At 57.4% G+C, this 19,147-nt stretch overlaps 1 protein-coding gene across 3 annotated transcripts in view; it reads left to right on the top strand.

Annotated features, from left to right (window-relative positions):
* The first annotated feature begins 807 nt into the window (after positions 1–807).
* ADARB1 (adenosine deaminase RNA specific B1) overlaps positions 808–19,147 on the top strand; it is a 103,520-nt gene continuing 85,180 nt past the window's right edge. For 2 of the 3 annotated variants that reach the window (XM_045852450.1, XM_045852453.1), the window contains exon 1: positions 808–960. The gene's annotated coding sequence lies outside the window, so the exon portion shown is untranslated. Of the gene's footprint in view, positions 966–19,147 lie in introns of all 3 variants that reach the window. The other variant, XM_045852451.1, reaches the window with a different exon arrangement.

The following is a 19,147-nucleotide window of genomic DNA, read 5'->3' as shown; positions in this document are numbered from 1 at the left end:
GTAACACTCTTCTTTGTTCTCTGGACTTGCCTACGATTCCCCTGGAATTTCTAGTCTGGAAATGCAATTCCTCTGATATTCCTGAATAAACCTATTTTCCTGGTAAAATAACTGGCTGGGTTTTTTTTTTTAAGGTTGATATCCTTGAGTTCTAGTAAATCACCAAAAAACGAACTGCTTGTGGCTTATTACACACTCTTCCGCTCTCAGCATCCATGAGCAAGTTTTTCCTTATTAAACTTTATTTTCTGTTCTGAATGGAATTGCAGCCTTGAGTTATTCCAGTCTTCAGAAATGCATTTCCACATATGCTTATTGCATGTAAACGTTTCTTGGTATATAACCATATAGTATCAAAGTAAGTTTATGGTATGCACCGTAAAAAGGCTTTAAAATGCGTTTACTGTCAAAGCCAGCCAACTCAACAACCACATTAACTCTGGTAATCTGGATTTGCTTCTGATGTCACCGAGAGTGCTATAGGGAAACAGGGAAGCCCCCTGGAGTGTGGGGACACCGACTTCCCACTGCACACCCAGGGTTCTCGGGAACGTGGACCGGCCGGAATGCGTTTGCACATCCAGTTCACAGCGGGACCTCCCTGAGAATCTCTGGTCGCCCAGCTCCCCAAGCTAGGTCACCCTCATCCCTGCAGGTCTCCCCTTTCCCAGCCCCAGCTTTGGCTCTCGCTCCGCAGCCCCGGCCGACCGCGGGCAGAGGTCTGTTCCGCGCGGCGCGTGCGCGCACACACGCACGTCTTGCGTCTCAGCGTCGCTCCCCTGCGTGCGCGCGGCCGGGGGCGGGTGGACAGAGGCGGAGGCTGTTGCGGCGGCCCGGTCGGGCCGCGCACGGGGGCGCGCTCGGGGCCGCGCCAGGCCACGGCCCGCGCGCCGCAGCCCCGGGCGGCGGAGCGGTGCGAGCCCCGGCGTGGCGCGCGGAGCAGAGCAGCCAGCGGCTGAGGTGAGGTGAGACGGGGGCGGGCGGGGGTCCGACACCTAGGACACCTAGGGCGGACACAAACGCCGGAGCCGCGTTTATGTAAGCGCCGCGGGGCAGGTGGGGAGGCCAGGCTGTGAGTGCGGCTCCAGCGGGACGCGGTGCTGCCGGTTGCGTGTCCGGAGGGTCTATACAGGCCAGGTCGCCCGGGTAGGGAGACGGCACCCCAGGATGAGGCTGAGCCCGGGACGGCCCGCGTCTCCTCCCTGGGGCGCCGCGTCTGCGCCGGATGCTCTGCGCTGCGAGACAGGAGGCTGCGCCCGGGGATGGAGGGGGTACTGCGCCTCGGGACGAGGCTGCTCCCGGAGAAGGGGAATCTGCGCCCCCGGAATGAAGGGGAGACTGCGCCCTGGGATGCGGCTGCGCCTGAGGGGTGGGGGACTGCATCCCTGGATGAGGCTGCGCCCCGGGATGAAGCTGTGCTCCCGTGGAGGGGAGACTGCGCCGGGGACAGCCCTGTCCCCACCCTGGGAGTGCCGCGTCTGCTCTGGATTCTCTGCCCCAGGGAGGGAAGGCATCGGCCGGGGATGAGGCTGCGTCCGGGGTGAGGGGAGGCTATGTGTCCGGAATAAGGCTGCGCCCTAGGATGAGGCTGTACGCCCAGGGTGAGGCTGCGCCTCCGAGATAAGGCTCCGCCAGGGTTGGCCCCGCGTCCCTCCCCGAGGGCACCGTGTCTGCGCGGGATGCTCTGAGCCGCGGTGAGAGGAGAGGGAGCCCCCGGGGAGAGGACGCAGCGTCCGGGGTAAGGTTGCGCGCTCCGGAGGGCGCCGTGTCCGAGCGGGATGCTCTGTGCACCAGGCGGCCGAGGGCGGGGAAGTTCCCGCTAGTGCCGGACGTCTGGAGCGATCCGGAGCAATCTGGGGCGATTGGGGGCCCGAGATGACTTCTGACGTGTTCACATCTGCAGTGGGAAAATTACCGCGTTGTGGATGGGTCGGAGGGAAGGTGTCAAATTGGGCTGTGGACGCTAAATCGTGTTGGAGCCCCGATTTACATGCCAGAGAACATAAAATGTGTTCTAGCCCCGATATATCCGTGGGAGACCCGTACTGTTTTGTTTGGTTCGCAGTTAATATTTTTAGCCAACCCGTTTTGGTTTTACTTGTGATGAAGGCATTTTGTTTCCTTCTTACACAATCCATAGTGGCGAGCGTTCCATTCTCGAGGTGTAATGAAAAGTGGCCTGATGTCAAACTTGCCTCTTTGCTCTTAGTCCTCAATGAAGAGGATCCCTCCATCATTAAGTTTTGGGAATAGAAATATTTAATCCTTTTGTTCCCTTTTAAATGGGCTCATGTGTGGGATGCCTTTGAAAGGTGCCATCCAGAACTGCGTTTTCCAAGACTCTGGGCTGTTTGCAGAATAGTTCCTGCGCAGTGTCTTTGATTACCATCTTTTTCTCTGGGTCTGAGGCTACTTTTTCCTCTGCTCGCTGACGGCTTCCCAAAGGGGAAAGGGAGAAGCGGAGGTGGGGGGGAGACAAAAGGTTGGGTGATAGTGCTCTGCCCTGGGTAAGAGAATGAGCCGCCCCTCTGTGCTGAGTCCTTTCAGAGGGCAGGATCCTCTCTCATGGGCACCCGGTCAACAGCTGATGAGAGGCACTGAGCTGGTGCCCCATTCTGCCCAGAGGTGGAGGTCAAGGACGCCTGCCAGCTTCGAAAGGAATGCATGGTCTTTGAGTAATGCCTGTTAGATGTCCGAGGGTTCCAGAGACTGAATGCATTCAGCTACACCTTGAACAAATTGGAAGAGACAACTGGAAGGAAAGAGAGAGAGGAGGCCTTTCTGCAGGGGGCAGTGGGGGGAAAGAAAACTGGCCCATTCCCGAGGAATTCAGTGCACATATATCTGAGGTTTGATGTGCTCAGGAAGTCAGGACTAGGAGCGGAGAGAAAATTAGCTAATGACATCACTGACAAAAACTTCCGGGCTCGTAGGGCTAATTCACTCCTTTGTAAATCCGTATGTCGTAATAGCAGCCCAAGCGTTTTGATGTTTGGAATAAGAAAATTCTTTTAACTTACATTTGCCTGGGAGTGAATAAAGCGAACTTAATACATTTGGTTAACACTTGCCCTTGGCCTGCCGTGTGCTAGGCCTGCCCTGTCTTTGGCCGGGGGCCGCAGACAGGAACCGAGTCGGCAGAGCTCAAAAAAACTCCAAAGCTGGCCGTTTGTTTTATTAAGCACTTTTGTGGCACTGCATTTTTCAAATAGTGTTTATAATTCCAGTAATACAATTTTTAAGTGTATAGCATTACATTTCTGTGGTAGATTTGAAGATAGCATGCACATATACATTCTGAAGGTACAAAGAGATGATAAAACCTGGTTTCCCTCCACACCCATCCACTCACCTCCTCTCGCTGCCGTGACCGCGTGTTCTCCCCGCAGTAGTCAGAGTAGTGTATGCACAGTTGTGTATGGGTTTTAATGTCGTTTTTAGTATTTGCTATAACAGACAGCGCTGCAGGGGACATTTTTATACCTGGGTGCAGCAAAACCTGCTAATCACTTTTTATTAATCACCAAAGTTCCTTTGCTATAAGGCTTATTAAGAGCTGGCTTTCTTCCCTTGAACGTTATGACAAGCTGTGTCAGTACTTTGGACTATTATTTAAATAGGTAGACGATAGCTAGAAAGTACACTTTGGAGATTCAGAGGTGGACTTATGCACTTTCCAGCTTATTAAAAACTTGAAGAAAAATTATAGGTCTTTAGTGTGAAGCTGAAAAGCTTAGAGAGGTCCAATTTTATTGGAAACTCAATGGGGTTTTTTTGGTGTCGGTTTTCTAAAATGTGAATTTCTAAACCTCTCATCTGGTGATAGACATAGCGGTGGTTTAAAAAACCCCTTAAAAATATATTCATAGTATACGAGGTAGGAAAGGCCGGTCGTGAGGATTTCATTTGCAAATTGCACATTGGAGTCCTTCGATCTCTCACTCCCCGAGCGGTTTCCTTCGTGGTGTGCACGCACTTCGTGCAGCGTGCAGAGCGGGCAGGTGCCGTGGCCAGCGGAGGGAGGTCTTCACGTGGCCTCGCTGCAGCGCTCGCTGTCCAGCCCAGACCGCCAGCATCCTCACCTCTTTGTGAAATCTGCTGAGTGTGCTGAGGCTCTTCTCCACCTGCACGTGTGTGAGGAGTTCCAGGGGTGGACGAGGGAAGCCGACTTTGGTTCTAGGCTTCCCGTCTCTGTGGTGGATTGAAGAGGAAGACAGGTGGGGGCGGCGGGGCTGGAAGTTGCTCCGAGGTGCCTGGTGTTTTCACTGGCAGTGCAGCGAAGCCCTGCTTGCCGCTCGGGTGGCTTTGTTTCACTTGCAGGGTTGCCTCCCAAGGATGTCAGGTGCCAGGCCAATGGTTCTGGGCGAGGGAGACCCGGGAGCTGGCACAGCACGGGTAGTTCCTGCCCACGTGGGAGTCACATTACAGGGGAGGAGGGGACATTAAGCCCCACCTGAAGTCCTAAGGCCAGGCTGGGCAGTGTTGTGGGGGGCGGGGCGGGGCAGGGGTCTGAGAGGGAGCTCAAAAGATGGAGGGAGCTGGTGCTGCCCTGGGGGCCGGTGCAGGCAGCAGGAACTCCGGAGTCAGAGCTTCAGGGCAGCCGTGTTGTCCTGTGCTGGTGACAGCAGGGGTGGGTGGCAGGAAGCGAGGCTAGCTGGGGGGTGGTGTAGAGGGCTGAGGTTAGGAATTTAGATGCTCACCCCTTTGGGATGGGAAGCCTTGGGAGGGCCTCCTTCCTGTCTGCCTCCCTCCTCCCTCCCTTTCTGCCTCCTCTCCTTCCTTCCTAGGTGACATTAGAGAGTTTTGAATGAGAGAGTGACCTGATCTGATTTATCTTTGAAGAGAATCACTCTGGCTGTTATGTAGCTAACGTTTGTTAGGGGCTCATGACGTGCCAGGCCACTGAAGTACTCCCCATGTATTACTTAATGTAATCTCGGGATAGGCCGGCAGGCAGGCACTGTTGTGTGTCTTCCGGGGGTAAAACTGGGCACAGAGAGGCCACACGTAAGTGGCAAAGGCAGGACTGCTCTGAGCGCTTCTTCCCATCTCCCTGCCACAGGCAGCAGGGAACAGCAGGGGCACCCGTGACCGTGACCGCGCAGGGCTCAGACGAGGGCAGAGGTGGCCAGAGGTGCGTGCTGCGTCCCAGCACGGCAAGGTGGCGTCGCTGGTGAATCGTAGCCTTACCGTCTGTCCTGTCACAGGCGCTCCTGCCAGTTAGACGGACACGTGCTTTCTCATCCCTTAGCTTTTATGTACACTCATGGGAAGTACAGACTTTTTTTTTGTTTTAAGATTTTACTTTCATTTGAAGGAAGGGAGGAGGAGAGGGAGAGAGACATCGACTGGTTGCCTCTCACACGCCCCCAAACCTGGGACCCGGCCGGCAGCCAGCCGAGGCGCGTGCCCTGCTCGGGGGAGTGAACGGGCGTCCTTGCAGTGTGCGGGCCAGCGCTCAGTCCACGGGGCCACGCCAGCCAGGGCCGGACGTACAGACTTTTCAAGTCTCGGTTCTCTTGTGCCTTCGTGAAAGAGGAAAGTATGAGTGAAAGAAAGTAACTCCAAAATGTCTTCATGTCTAGAATGGAGTCTTCCAAGTCAGCTTTGATGTGCGGCCCTCCGGTGCTGCCCCCTGTGCTGGGACCGAGTGCTCCCCAGCCCGCAGCCCGCAGCCCTGCTGTCCCGGGGTGCCGTCCCAGCTCCCGTGCGCGGCCAACACGTCTGGATGTTTTCTGGGTCTCACCGGCAGGTGTTAAGGAGAGGTTTCCGGTCCTGAAGGGACTTGCTGACTGACTCCTGATAGTCCCGCTGCCGGTCACGCCTCCAAAGGAGCAGCCGAGGGTGTGCAGGCGCAGAGGGACTGCACTCGCCGTGGCTGACAGCCGGCGACACACCTCCAGTGCCGGGCACTCCAGTCTCCCCGATGTACGAATGTGGGGTACAACCCTCAGCATTGAGGAGTGCGGCCTGCTGAGCAGGCGAGCCCATCAGGATTGCCAACAGGCCCTGTGAGAGAGGAGGCTCCAGAAGGACCCCAGGGTTGTTGGAGGGAGGGGGGCCGGCCATTGTGAGGTGGGGGTGTGTCTGGTGGGGCTGGGGAGCTGCGTGTCCCTGTGGGCTTCAGACTCGGGGGGCAGTTCCTCAGTTGTCCCCACAGACCGTACCTCGAGCGCATGGTCGGGTCCTTGTCCCACTGCGTCCCGGGCGTGTGGTCTCGAGCAGACTGTATACTCTTCGGGGCTTTGGTTTTCTCGCCCGTGGATTAGGAAGAAGACCAGCAGCAGGTGTCCTCCGGTTGCTGGGTGGACACACTGAGCCCAGGTGGAGTGCCTGAAATGGGCCTCACCTGCAGGACTTCAGAGGGTTTGCTTTGCTTGTTGCTTTTAGGCTCGGTCACCCGAGTACAGGTGTTTGGATCATTTAAGGTTGACTCCGAGAAGATGTTGGGGCCATATAGGTGAATATGGCAGTGATTTGCTTATCGCTGGCGTTTGACACGGCAGGCCGGGCTGCGGGTCTGAGATGGGAGAGCAGAAGGGTGAGGACTGAGCCCGGGTGCTTCGGCCAGGGGTCCGGTGGTCTGGAGCCCAGGGCCAAGGGCTGGTTAGTTCTGGCTCTTGCAAGAGGCAGGTGACCTGGAGGCAGGTGGCCGTGTGGCCAGGAGAGAGGGTGGGCGTGAGGAAGGGAGAACATGCAGTAGAGTTATGTTGAGAGAGGCCAGAGTAATGGGGCAGTAGCTGGGCGCTGGGGTAGGGAAAGGGGGGTGGGCTCAGGGGATTTTTTTTTTAGATTTTACTTATTTATTTTTAGAGAGGGAAGGGAGGGAGAAAGAGAGAGAGAGAGAAACATCAATGTGCGGTTGCTAGGGTCCGTGGCCTGCAACCCAGGCATGTACCCTGACTGGGAATCGAACCTGCGACACTTTGGTTCGCAGCCCACGCTCAGTCGACTGAGCTATGCCAGCCAGGGTGACTTTCTTTTTAAATGTGAGCCGTGATCACTTGTTTGTGGGCTAAGAGGAGCACTTTCTGTGGAGGAGGACAGTTTTCTAATATGCTGGGAAAGGGGATGATGGCAGAGCCAAGTCCCTGAGGAGGCGAGAAGGGACAGCTGGAGGGGCAGAGACTCGGAGCCCCGGGAGCCGGGCGGGACTTGGCGCATGGGCACCTTGATTCACTTACAGATCGTTTCTGAAGACGTTGCCATCTGAAAAGAGGGCATAACATGAAATACAACTTGTGTTCTGTCCTGGAGACTTGGGCGTCTGCTCCAGGAGTCAGGATCTCACGCCTTAGTAGCTTGTGGTGCTGAACACTCCTTGGGGCACCCTTACAAAAAGATACCCGTGGAAATGGTGTTTTCTTTACTAAAAAATTCACGTGCCCCTGGAAGTATCATTAGCTTAATCAGAAGTTGGCGCTTTTACTAGAGGACTAGCAAGCCTTGGCTGCCGATGGGCGCTCTGTTTGTTTTAAGGATCCAGCAGGAAACGGCAGTGTTGCATCCTGAACAACGCCCCCACCCCTGGGGAGGGAAGCAGGAGGACAGGGCGGTTGCCAAAGGCAGGTCCACCTCTGGGGCAGCCGGCGCTCACTTCACGTCCTCTGTTGAAATGACAAAACACCTTCCTTGTGTGTCCCTTTGCATCGTTTGTGGTTATTTGATTTTTTTTTTTTAGGGTTGGAGTTTCGAAATAGGAATAATGAGTTTTCTCATTAGCTCCTCCACGAGGGTGATGAAACACAGAGGCCCTCCCTTGTCCTGGCCTTCAGTCCATTGTCTGGCGCGTTCCGTCGCCCTGGGCACACTTGCACTTGACTCTGTGCCGCAGTGGGCGGGCGGTTTCACCGAGGGCCTTGGCTCGGCGTCACTGCGGAAGGACTCAGGGAAGGAGGAGGTCTCTGCCCCTGGGAGCCAACGACCCCCCCCTCCCCCAGCTGGGGAGACCGAGCAAGGACCGAGGCAGCCATCTGCCTCACTGGTAACCTGTCGTGGGATGCGGGAAGACACAAGGGCCGGGGCGGGTGGCATCAGAGGCCGCTCCTGCTGCAGGCCTGGCGTGCTGGGAAGGCCTCTCGGGCGAGCGTGCTGGGCCAGGCCTGAGGGACAGAGCGAGCCCTTCGGGTCGGGAGAGGAGACGAGGACGCTTCAGGTGGAAGGGGCAGCCCGCGGGACCCTGCCGGCTGGAGTCGCTGAGGGGGAGCCCTTGTCCAGTCCGCCATGAGCGAGGGGTGCCGTGTGAGGTGACATTGAGAGACACGCGTGGCCTGGCCGTGCAGGCTCTCGTGGGTCCCGGGAAGAGTTTGAAGGGAAGGATGAGGGGGGCCAGGGGAGCGGGGTGGGGAAGCTGGAGAACTGAGCGGCAAGCGCTGTGTGTCTTGTGGTCGAGTCCGCTGGGCTGGGGGCGGGGCGGGTCTGGGGGGGAGGGAGGGGACTGGAGTGACCAGAGCATCCAAGGGCGATTCTTCAGTTACGGGCGTTATCACTTTCTGTTGGGTTCTGTTCGGATCTGCAAATCTCCTATTCCCAGTGTGGGATGTGCAGAGAATTTGTCTGTACCCGCAGATGGTCTAGAGCAGGGGTGTCAGCCTCATTGTCACCGGGGGCCCCATCAGCCTTGCTGTTGCCTTCAAAGGGCCGGACGTAACATTAGGACTGTGTCAATGTAACTGCTCCTTAACAGTTAAGCGAGAGCTGCCGGGTAGAGACAAGGCGCTGGGCGGGACGAAACAAGGTGGAGGGCCAGATGCGGCCCGAGGCCCTTGAGTTTGCCGCCTGCGGTCTGTAAGCCAGGTGACGCCCTGTTTGTGAGACAGACAGGTGCCCATGTTCAGCCCTCCATTAGGTGCCACTGGCACTAATGGGTGTCCTTGTACCGACGTCACTCGCTCCCTGGAGGTCTGACGCGGAGGTTTCGCTACCCCGGCTTTTCAGGTCAGGAGCGGACCTCAGAGGTTCGGGGGCATCCTGGGAGGGCCGGAAAGTGCTTGGCTACGTTTGTGGAGCTGGGACTCTGGGTCCGGTGTGGCGGGCGGGCGTGCTGTAGGCTGCTCCTCCTGCGGACCTTAGGAGGTCTCTTTACGTGGGGCTGCCATCACCCGGTCTCACCGACAAGGAGACCTGCCGGGCTCACCTGATGAGACGCCTTGTTGCAGGTCTCCTCTCCTGTCTGTTTCGCACCAGCAGCCAGAGAAGAGGCTGAAGTGGAGGGCAGGTGAGCCACCCCGCAGCTCAGAACCCGGGAACCGCCCCATGGCAGCCTCCTCCCCGGGGCTTCCTCTCCCGCCGCCCCCTCAGCCGTCTCCTGGGCTGCCCTCCGCCGCACCCTCACCTGCTCACGCGCTGCGTGCGTGCCCTGCGGGCTCTGCTGTCTCCCTCCGTCCCCACCCATCAGCCTGCCGGCTGGCAAAGTCAAAGCCCCAGGGGGCAGGGGTCTGGCTGTGTCTCCGTCCTTAGGGCTCAGAATGAAGCCTGGCAGACAGCACGCACTTGGCAGTGTTTGTTGAATGAATGAATAACTTTCTCCTACTTTTTATGTTGGTAGTAAGTGGTGGAACCCAAATTGGGGCTCCTTGCCTCTGAAAACATGTGCTTCTGTGCCTCAGCACCGCCCCCTTCTGTTGTGCCTGGAACATCAGCCATATATGTATGCCCACGTGTCTGTGTTGTCTCTGGAGTCCCATGCTTTTCTTTGTAGAACAGAAACATTTACTGAAGGCCCAGAATTGTGCTGAAACCATGAAGTGCAGTCTAGTGGATGGATCTACCGAAAACAGGCCGGCCACTGCCATTTTAACCCCTTTTGGGTGACATGTCATTGAAATACAGTCTCTTAAGGAGTAACAGTGTCCATAATAGTCAGAAGGAGCAGTTGTAACTACATCTTGACAAAAAGGAGGATACTTTAAAAATTCTGGGAAGTTTGAGAAAAGCAGCCAAACGAAATGAAAGCTACTCGATTCCACTGTGGAGGCCTGTAGGATGTAAAGCCTGTGCTTTATGGGCTGTGTGGAAGAGGAGCGAACGGAGGGAGTTCCCGGGCAGGAACCTGGAGATTTAATCCCGGCCCTGCCCTGAGCTTGCCGACAGCGCCTTCCCAGCTCTGCTGCAGGTTCCTGCCGTGTGAAACCAGGGTGCTGAGTCGGTGGCCTCCGAGTCCCCTTGCATTTCTGGGAGACTGCTGTACGTAGGAGGAAAACGTCAGTGAGTTCTGAGGGTTTCGGAGGTGATGCAGTCCATTGTCCAGACGCTTTCATAGCAGCGCCTGTGTGCAGCGCTGGGCCCAGTGTGGTGATGCCACCTCAGTTCACGGCCACTTAAGGTCCACGAGGGGCCAGCACTGGCACCAGTGTCCCGTCGCCTCCCCGTGGACCCGGTGGCTGTGCTGGGAGAGGTGAGGTGCGCGACGGAGGATCTGGGGGAGCAGTGGTGGGCCTGACTCTGAGAAGTGGGAGACTCGGGGGGCATCCAGGTGGCCCACTGTGTCGTCTCAGGCCTGGGGCGCTAGCCCGTGTTGGTGGGAACTAGTGAAGCAGGCGCCGTTTTCCGTGTGGATGTCTAGAGCGCGTCACACCGACTGCAGGTAACTCGGTGGGAAGCGGCGTTTCATCCGCTCCCTCCCGCAGCGTTCCAGAGTTAGAAACAGGTGGCTGGCCCACAACCCAGTCAGGCCGGGGAGCAGCCTTGACAGTTGCATCGTATTCTGGGCCCGCACGTACGGGCAGCGCACGCACATCCGATTTCTTCTGCTCTTTTTGGTCAGTAACCGTGTGTGTGAGTTCTCTCCCTCGCCAGGCGTCAGCTTGCTTAGGGTGAGCTGTTGTCTGTGCGGACAGGAGTTTTTTACTCGGGGATGGCAGGGGGCTTCCCGTCCTGTCCGCGAGGCAGAGAGCCGTTTCCCGAGGGGGACCACGTGCACCGGGCACAGGTGCTGCGTGTGTCCCCTGCCCACGGTCCCCTCCCGGCACCCAGGTTTCCGTCGTCTCGGCTTCCTCCCTTGTCAGGAATTGGTTCTGCCGGGCACCTGCTCGCTCAGGTCTCTCTTTCGCGGCGAGGTCCTGTGTGTGCCCGATGCGTGCCCTGGCTGAGCGAGGACAGGGATTCCGCGTCCGGCCTCTGCCTTAGTTAGGAGGGGGCGCTCCTCCAGGGGGGTGTCCCCGAGTACAGGAGGGGAATCTGGGGGTACAGGTGGCTACCGGTGCGGGAAGGACGGAAGACAGACTTCACACAGACACTTCACTGGGGTCAGGCCGGAGCGCAAACAGCCTCACGTCCTGTCTAAAGGCGGGAAGTGGTTTTGAGACGTGCGCAGGCCGTGGCTTAAGTGGCCGTGATTTGACTGTGTGTGTCCACGCTATCTAGATAGGGATGGAGTCAGGGGCATCAGATGCATGCATGTCAGTAGGTGTCATTTGAATTCGATTCCTTTTCAGGATAGGAATCTACCCAACATAACAGTTTATTATTGTTATTACTCTTGAGTCCGTCATCGGCCTTGGGTTCTGCAGTATGCCTGTTACAATACAGTGTTCTCTGGCGAGCTGCATGAAAGGTTTATCTTCCCTTTCTTACCATAGTAAAACTCTGTGTCACTAAAAAGCCATCTGAGCATTTAAAGAGCCTCACATAATAATTTTTTAAACAAACAGTTCCAGGAAAGAAGCGGCGTACGCAGCGAACAATGGGGCGTTATTTGCTGCAGAGAGAAGCGGTTTGGGGTTTGGGGGCTGGGGCTGAGCGTCTTAGACCGGGAGGACATGGGGTTCGCCCTGTGGGGAAGGTCACGGCCGTCCCGCCTCAGCTGGTGGTGTTCGGGGGTGGTGAGAGGAGAGCCTCCGTGTTGGGCCGTGTGCAAGCGCGCGTCCCGTTGACGGCGAGGCGCAGCGTCACCCCAACGAGGTGAGCAGGGTCGGATCTGCGCCTGCTGACTCCTCCTCTGGGGTTTTTTTCTCTCTGTGTGCTTTTGATGGCACGTCGTAGATGGTGTCCGCCCACGTGCACACAAGTGAGTGACATATTTGATGATTCCACAGTGCAGCTTTCTCATCTTTAATTTTATGCTTCTAACGAAGCTGTGAGGGAACCGATGGCGTTCCCACGGAGGAGGCAGGTGCTTTGTAAACCGTCAGGGTATTTCGGAGCCCGGAGCGCCGTGGGCCATGCCCTTCGCGTTCCCCCAGCTGCCGCTAGCGTGTCCCCGTGCGGGTCAGCTCTGGGCAGGCGGGGCACGGGCGGGCAGGGCGTGCTTGGGAAATGGCAGTGTTCCTCACCGAAAACCCTTGCAGCAGGGAAGGAGGGCTTTCCTAGCTCACCGAGCCTCGCGCCACGGCATAGTCTGGGGAGGGTGCACGGGACTCGTGGGCAGAGCAGTTGAAGGAAATAATACAGGTTCCTCGCACGATCCGTTGTGGTCCTGTGTTCGTCTTCCCAGGGCCGGGAAGACGGGGACGGAAAACAAGGTGGAGGGGGGGGGTGCTGTAGGGAGGGTTTGTTTCTCGGGTTTAGACGGCTGCCGTGGATTCGCCCGCTGTGAGTAGACAGTTCTGAGTTTCTCAGTTGTGCAGCCAGCACCACAGCCCAGCTCTGAGACCTTTCCGTCACCCCGGGACGTCCGTGTGCCTGTCCGTGGTGAACGCCCATCCCACGGCAGCCACCCGTCTCTCTGGGTGTTCGCCCCTTCTGGGCGCCGCACGTGAGTGGGATCAGGCGCCACGCTGTCCTTGGAGTCAGGCTCCTTTTGCTTTCACGTGCTTGGGGCGCGCCCACGTGGCCGCACGGATCCGCCGCTCGCCCCGTTCGTTGCTGGGAGCACACCGGGGCGTGCACACGGCAGCCCTTGTTCGTCCTCACCCGGGACAGCCCTGGAGTTGTTTCCACGCTGTGACGGTGAGGGGTCATGGTGCAAACACGCCTTCGTGTGGGCATGTCCTCGCGCGGCCGTGAGCTTGGAGTAAACGCGTCCCCTTGGTGTCGATAGTGCTGGTGAAAAGCGCGTACTGGACCTCAGGTGCGTCTCTGGGATGTGTGTGGAGCTTCCTGAACCGTGCGAACCTGTCGCCTCCAGCACAACATGTCACAGTCACATGTCACACGCAGTCTTACGATGGCTCCATCTGTGCGGTGCATGCCGTCAGGTCCCCACCAGGTGAACGCTCTCCCAGTATCGATTTTTCCTTCGCCCATCGGGGAGGAAACCAGTGGAGTCCTGCTGGGCACATCAGAAACCACGTCCAACCTGCAGAGAACCCCACACGTACTTAGGTGGTGAGCCAGCAGTCCCACTGCTGGGGATGGACCTGAGGACGCACCTCTGGCACCCTGAAAACACACGGGTAAGTCCCCTGGTCGTGTGTGCAGGAGAGGGCGCATCCGCTCGGGGGGCCACCCAGTGGGGTGCTGTGCAGAGGAGGCTGGTCCCTGCGAGCCGACGAGAAGCACCTCCCAGCACGGGGGCGCGGGCGAGGCAGAGCGCCCGAGAGCGTCTAGTGTGCACCCCCTCACGTGAGAAAGCGTGTGCGAAAACCCACGCACTCCTGTGCCTGCACAGGTGGAGTGAGCCAGAACTAAAGAGACCGGATATGCCCAGGGCAGGTGGAGCCCAAGGAAGGGGTCCGAGCGGCTGGAGGGACAGGGACGCAGCGCTTCTCCGAGTGGACCTGTGGGGTCCGGTCCGGTCCGCTCTCGGAACTGCAGCGACTCCTCACAGGCCCCCGAGGAAGTGCGTTAGCATTGGCGGCATGGGGGGGCGGGGGGTACCCCAAAACGGAACAGATGCAGAAACAAGCCTCAGTGCTGGCGAAAACAGTACCAGGGCCACAGCCAAGGGGTGGGCACAGTGTTTTGGAAAAGAATGTTTTGAGGAGATTCTGAAGCCGAAAGACAAGAGGACAGTGCACGCACTGTGCTCGCAGGCCTGGGTCTCCCAGGGGACCCCAGCAGCAGTGCGGGCCTCCGTGTGCACGAGGGCCAATAAATGGCAGATCCCAGCAGGGCGAGAGCTGGGAAAAAGCTACACTAGGGAGAGGAGGAGGCCCGACAGGTGTAGGTGTGAGCCCGGGTACAGCGCCGCACGCGTGGGTGGCGGGCACTCGGAGAAGCGGGGATGTCCGTGGGCAGCAGCCACGGCCCCCGGCTCTGCCCCCCTGAGTGGCCGGCGGCAGGAGCGCACCCGAAGATGTCCCTTTCCCATGGAGAGAAGCCAGGCTGCTGGAGGAAGGTGCGGGGGGAGCCCCTGCCGGTGCCGAAAGGAAGGAAGTGCTGGGAAGGACGGGGCGGGCCGCGGGCCGCGGGCCAGCTGGACGGAGGGGGGACGGCCACGCCGGGCCGGCCTGCGCGCAGAAGCAGGTGATGACAGTGTTGGTGCGCCGTCCACGGGATGCGTGCCCATCCATCACCGCGGGCCGGCACACCTAAGTAAGTAGTCGGATACATCAGTGCGGGAGCTGGGGGCAGGGACAGCTCTTTCTGACAGAAGGATTTCAGGTCCTCGGTGTGGAAGGAACGAGGAAACAGAAAGTTGCCATTAGACTTGACGCCACGGAAAAGCCACTTCAGGGAGACCCAGGCGCTGGCGCTGACGCTGACGTCAGCGAGCGAAAATTTGAGGAGAAACAGGATATTTGCCTAGTCTCGTAGTATCTTCTCCCCAAGTTATTTATTTATTAGAAGGGGAAACACAGTAACTTTAGAGTAGAGAAAGCCAGCAGACGCTACCTCCCCAGGTGACCCAGGCTAACAACACCTGCGACAGGACAGGTCGCCGCCAGGTGCTCCCTGACACCACATGGCACCTCATCTCCCTGGCACTTGTCACAGATTCACTCCCACGGTGTCATCCCCAGGAAGAGCTGCCAGGCTCCAGGAGGGGACGTCCTGCGGATGCCCGGCCAGTGCTGTCCAGGCGGCCAGACAGGCAAGGACGGGGGGACAGTCTCGGCTCGGAAAAGCCTAAGGAGACACGGCCTCGAAATGCAGCCTGGACTTGGGGTGGGGTCCCGGGACACTCGGACCATCAGTGGGAAGCTGGGGGACTCGAACGGGGTCTGACCTTGAGCTGACGCTGACCCATTTCCTAACTTTGACAAACGGTCGGTCAGTGGCTCTGTGGGGCGTGAGCACTAGGAGAGAATGGGGCAGGGTGGTGGGCACTCCGGGCTGGTTCCCTCTCTCTGTCAGTCTCACCTGTAGAACGAAGAGTTGAAAAAGAACAGGAGAGAGGGCTCCGAGCTGTCTTCAGGGAGAGCCTTCCCTGCATTCTCGCTGGACCGTCCGGCCTCTGAGGACCCAGCGTGGAGCACCGGTGTGTGCTGGGGGCCACACTCTTCATGTGAGGCCCAGGATGACCTGCTTCCCCCGGGGAGGGGCACTGTGACCTGGGGGCTCCGGACTGGGGACCTCTCCTGTGGCTACCAGTGTTCTCCCAGGTTGTCCTGGGTCTTTGGTTTGATTTCCTTTTTTTCCAAAGGGGAATTTTTAATTTTTACATATTCAGATCCGTCCGTCTTTTCCTTAGAGACTTCGCGTTTGAGTCTCGTCTAAGAACGTTTCCCTACCCCAGGCCGTTACTCTTGCGCTTCTTCGAGCAGCTTCCTCTTCTGCGTCCCATGTGTAGCTCATCTCTGACCCACGTGAAATCTGCTTCTGTGCAGCCCGAGGTCAGCATCTGGTGTTTTTTCCCATTGGCTGGCCATTGCCACCCTCATCGTGTGGTCTGCCCTGGGCCCAGTGGTCAGAAATGCCACTTGTGTCAAATACTAAATTCTTTCTTCAGTTACATTTGCTTGTCATTGCTGTGCGGGGAAACTGTTGATTCTGTGTGTTGGTTGTGCCCAGAGATTGTCGCATGTCTCGTGTTTTCAGGCGGAAGATCAAATTGTTTGTACTCTCCCCCTTATTCATTGGCTGGAGACATTGGTGCCCAGCCAAAGGCCGGGTTTAAACGGTAGCGGGATTAGCGGTACTTCTCCTCTTGTTCTAACTTGAAGGCAAATGCCTTTAAGTTTCCTCATCGGGAAACTTAGTGGATCGGACACACCCTTTGTCTAGTCAAGCAAGTCACCGTCCCAGCCTGCCCGGAGTTTCAACATGAACTTCGTTCTGAACAGCAGCAGAACGCTCCTCTGTGCGCTCGCCCTGCGTTCCATCTGTGGAGGTGATCCTGCGCGTCCCCCTCCAACGCGCTCGTGTAGTCGAGTTCTGCAGTGCCTTGCCTGTTGCTAAACATTGTTTCATTCTCGGGAAAAGCTCCACTGGCAACACACTGAAAACTGTTTGTTATTTATTTTAATACCTCCTTCTTTTTAAAAAACGAGTCCCCACACCCCCCGCCCTCCGCCCCAGCCTTTTCTTCTCTGAGACGTAGTTCGCATACCAGGCAGTGTCCGCAGTGGCGGGCTGGCGCAGGGGCAACAGCGGGCTCTCCTGGGGGTGCGGGGTTGCGGGGGTGTGAGCCCTGATCTGTACAGCACTGGTCAGTTTTCGTGGCAAAAGTAGTCTCACCCTTGCCGGTTTTCAACTACCAGTGAGCTGACAGCTGCGTCACAGAACTCCTGGAAAATGTCAGGGTCCTTTCTCCTGTGCCGGTGCCAGCCTGGACCCCGCTGGAGCCCGGTGTGCAGCCCGGTGACTTCCACGTCTGTGCACTTCGAGTCTCTGTCTCCCGCGTCCACTGGAGGCTTCACTGTGCCCGAGTCAGCACCCCCTCCTCCCCGGGGCCACCGTGGGCTCCCGGCGTGAAGGCCTAGTGTGTTTATTTTCAAGTCATTCTCGTTTTCTACTCTGTACATTAGCAGCTATTCATTCTCCGCTAAACACTACCTCGGCCACTTCCCTGATATCGTAGGTAGGAAATGCAGGGTTTGGAGTGATTTTAAGAACAGACTGGGCATCTGACCCATGGGTCCATGACCCGCAATTGTGTGTAAAAAAAAACAGTGTAGGTCCGTGATGGTAAATCCTTAAATCTGAGCGGCTGCTAGCGTCTTATGTTCACGCAGCTCTTTGTCTTCTGTGACGTAAGTTAAACCATTTCTCATGCATTACTTACGCCATCATTTGACGAACATTTTTCCAGTGTCGACTGTGTGTCCGGCACTTTGGATCCCGAAGGTGTACGTGGCAGTGAACAAAACAGCCCCTTCAGGGCGCACAGGTTCTGACTTACCTTTAAGTTGAGCGTTTTCCCTGTCGGACTGTCCTTGCCAGTTTCTCCTTCTCAGACGCCCACTTGTGTTCGCCCGCCGTTCTCTCCGTCAGCCTGAAATGAACCCGGTTTTTCCCCCTGAAAATTCTTCCATTCTGAAATTCCCGGCTTCCCCGCTAGCGGATGTTTAGCCTAACTGCCTTTCTGCTTCGACCAGATTTTCAAGAGGAAAAGGCAAAGGAATGGAGACCGGTGGCTTTCACATCAGGGAAGGCTCGCGCTTTAAGAGGGCGTGGCAGCAGAGTGCCCAGAAGCGTCCGGTGAAGTGGCCCTCTTTCCGACGCGGGGACTGTCACCTAAGAGGGAGCCGTGGGTGAGCGGATGGCCTCCCACGGCAGTTCTGGATGCTGGTGGGTCCCCGTCTGCTCCAGACGGCGACAGGATGCCTGGGGCTCTGCCTTCTGGCAGCTTGGTGGCTCCTCCCAGGGGCGGGAGTCGGTCCCGAGTGCTGAACACACAGTTACGTCTTTGCTGTGTGCTTCGGGGTCAGGCGGAGGAGGTCGGGACTCGGGTCCCCACTGTCCGGCGGGTCTGCCTGCGGGGGATGGGCTGAGGGACACGACGGTGTGTCAGAGTGTCGTGGCGGGCAGCCTGGGAAGTGTGGACGCAGGCCAGCGGGCCTCAGAAGCCATCTGCTCGTCTCTCTGCCACACAGATTCGGATTTCTGCTCTTTAAACCCTGCGCAAAGTTGGCGTCTTTAATTCAGACGTCAGTATTTTATTCTGATGGGAGAAAATGGTTCTGATTTGTGCCGACAGTTGGAAGGACCGCAGAGACCGGCCTTCCTCCTTCCCGGAGGAGAGTGGGGGTGGGAGCACGGGGCATGTGAAAAGCAGCCCGGGCCGGGGGGGGGGGGGTGGGGGTTGGCTCCCGGTCCCGGTCCCGGGTCAGCCGTCTGCGCAGAGCAGCCCTCTGAGAAAGCACAGGTCACTCTGCAGGGGCCGTCGGTCCAGAAGGTGTGCCCTGGCCCTCAGCCGAGACCAGGGCCGCCAGCAGGCCCCCTTTGCTCACCCGAATCCTGCCCGGCAGCTCCCTCTTCACCAGCCAGGTCCCCGCAGACTCTGCGGACGGAGGGCGGCTTCCGAGGCCCTCTGCTCACCAGGCAGCCCCCGCCTCTCCTGCTGAGTCCGCCTGAGCTGGCCCCTAACTCTGCTGGCCCTATTGCAACCGGCTGGTAGAGTAGGACATAAATAATAACGTCAACAAGATTTAGTGGGAATGCACCTTATCTTTTTTTAATAGTATAGTTATCCCTTGGAACGTAACCTTTGGAAGCAATAATTATGGGATCAAGTCAGTCTGTGGAGTGAATCCTCGGAAGTCACCGTGACATCATGGGTGGCACACGCAAGGCCCGCGGGCCGAATCCAGCCCTCCACCTTGTTTTACCGGCTCTGCACCTTGTTTCTGCCCGGCGGCAGCGCTGAGCTCCTTGCCCCTAGCTAAGGAGTGGTTACGTGTACACAGCCCTAAAACTACATTCGGCCCCTTGACAGCATCCGTGAGGCTGATGCAGCCCCCCGTGAAAATGAGTGTGGCACCCCTGCTTTACATTGTAGAATCCAGGAGCCCTGCCAAAGTCACTTTTCCATTGCTGTGCTCCTGTTGGATTAAAAAAAAATAGATACATCTTATTTATCTGCACTTAAATGTATAAGTCAGACCGATGCTCACAGTATCACCGAAGAGCAAGAAGCAAAACATCGTCCTGCAAACATGGAAGCGGTGCACCACAAACTGGGGGCTGCGCCGAAACACAGAGCGAGTGCGGCAGAGGGAGTCGGTGGAGCCTCAAATAATAGCTTAAATCTCTTTACCTGAATGATTATTTAAAAACTGTTTTAGTAAGTAGAGCCCTCCAATCCTATAAAATAGGCACCGTTCACCATCATCACACATTTGTATTTTCTACTTTTTGAAGACAGGTCCCAGATCCTGAAGAT

This window comes from Phyllostomus hastatus, unplaced genomic scaffold (genome assembly GCF_019186645.2).
Source record: "Phyllostomus hastatus isolate PE091 unplaced genomic scaffold, TTU_PhHast_1.1 phas_contig_948, whole genome shotgun sequence".
NCBI classification, from domain to species: Eukaryota; Metazoa; Chordata; class Mammalia; order Chiroptera; family Phyllostomidae; genus Phyllostomus; species Phyllostomus hastatus.
This window is presented reverse-complemented; position numbering and strand designations above follow the sequence as displayed.